Genomic DNA, 2237 nt, shown 5'->3' on the forward strand with positions numbered 1-2237 from the left:
TGCTCCCTCACATAGCCATGTGGTCAGACCACGAGCCTCCATACGGAACCCTCTTTATCCAGAGCCTTGGACAGAGCCCTTTCTAAGTGTCTTTGCTGCAGGAACTTTAGGAAGTACAGGAACCCAGTGTACACTATTGCCCATTCTGATACACCACGCAGTATTTTATCGCCATCCGCTCTTTCCTCTCCCCTTCTGTTCAGCCCTGGGATCCAAGAAACTGTCAAAAAAAAAGGGGTGGGGGGATGAGTCGTAGCTCTGGTTTGTAAGGTGTTGCACTCCTAACCAAAAGGCCGAATATCTAGTAGTTCAAATCCACCTTGGAGAAAGATGGGCAGTCTCTTCCTGTTAGAATGTTCAACTTTAAAAACCCAATGGCAGGTTGCTATGAATAAGAATGACCTGAATGAAAATGTAAGCACTTTTGTATTGAATTATTTTTTAGAAAACGAAAATTTGAATGGGGTGTGTGTGTGGTTGTGTATTGATTGCTGTCGAGTTGAGCATGACTCATAGCGACCCTATGAGCAAAAGGCCTGAAGCCTTACTATAACTATCAACATTGATCAAAGTTCGTAGAGTTTCCAGAAGCATGTCGTTTAGGAAGTGGATGCCACTCCTGTTTCCAAATGACAGGCTAAATTTAAAATTGGCTTTCCAAGCGAGGCTCAAAATTGTTGATGTCCTAATGCTGGTAATTAAAAAAAAAATAAATAAAAAGAACAAAAAAGAATGGAGAAAATAAAAAATCTCGAGGAAATAATTAGCCCAGAGGACTAACAGGTCACATGAATTAGAGCCTTCACTGTCCATCGGGGGCCAGATGGTGCCCAGCTACTCCCATCAACCACCTGATCAGGATCGTAAGAGAAGGTCCTAGCCAGAGTGTGGGGAAACCAGAAAATTAAATTCAAAATCAGAAGAAGACTGGACTCGTGGAAATTGGTAGGACCCACAAGACAATGGTCCTTAGCGCCTTCAGGCCTGGAACTGACCCCGCTTCTGAGGATCACCGCTCAGCCAAGCAACAGACAGGTCTGTAATGTGAACAGTAACAGAGTGAGGAAGATACTGCTCGGAACCACCGACCGTACAAGGCTAAACCCGCAGCATTAGCTGAAAGGCAGGGATATACACATTGTATAGTGAGAGTTACTCGGGTCTGCAGTATGAATCTTATATTTAGATTTCTATTAGTTACATATAGGGAACTCTAGGGGAACTCTGGTGGCCTAGTGGCAAGAAGCTGCACTGCAAGCCACTTTGAGGCCACCAGGTGCTCTGCGGGAGAAGGATGGGTACTCCCCCGACCCCTCCTGTGATTAACTGCCTCTGAAAACTCTTTGGCGGGTCAGTTAAGGGTTGGTTCTGACTCTACGGTACACAACAGCTGTAGCATAGTAATAAGAAGTGGGCTGCTAACCCAGAGGTGTTTAGTTTGAATCTTCCAGCTGCTATGAGGGAGAAAGATGGACAATCTCCTCAAACAAGGCTTACTGCCTCTACAACCCTACTGGAAGGTCAGACATGAGATGGTTCCAACTCGACAGCACACGCAGCAGCAGTGGCATGTGGGAGCTGTGTTCTCAGCTGACGGGAGCCTGCCTGCTCCTGTGAAACATCAGGGGCTCCTTGGGACACAGAGGGCCCATCAGAAAACTGCTGGATGCTCGCTTATGAGTTATGACTCAGTGACAATGAGTTATACATAACTCTTAAAGTTAATTTCAATACTTATATAGCTCGCCAAGTTGTGCCAAGAAATCTGGAGAACAACCACCTGGCCAACTGACTGGAAGAGATCTATATTTGTTACCATCCCAAAGAAAGGTGACCCAAAAGAGTGTGGAAACTATAGAACAATATCATTAATTTCACATGCAAGCAAGATTCTGCTGAAGATTATCCAAAAAACGACTGGAACAGGACATCAACAGAGAACTACCAGAAGTGCAGGCTGGGTTTAGAAGGGGTCGTGATACTAGGGATATTGTAATTAATGTTAGATGGATCTTAGCTGAAAGCAGGGAATGACAGTAGAATGTCTATCTGTGTTTTATTGATTATGCAAAGATGTTTGTGTGGATTATAACAAACTATGGCTGACTCTGAGAAGAATGGGAATCCCAGAACACTTGATCGTGCTAATGAGAAACCTATACTTGAACCAAGAGGCAGTCATCAGAACAGAGCAAGGAAACACTACATGGTTCAAAATTGGGAAGGGCGTACGCCAG

The sequence above is a fragment of the Elephantulus edwardii genome, unplaced genomic scaffold, assembly GCF_000299155.1.
Source record: "Elephantulus edwardii isolate Elephantulus edwardi_28Jun2011 unplaced genomic scaffold, EleEdw1.0 scaffold00004, whole genome shotgun sequence".
Classification (NCBI taxonomy): Eukaryota; Metazoa; Chordata; class Mammalia; order Macroscelidea; family Macroscelididae; genus Elephantulus; species Elephantulus edwardii.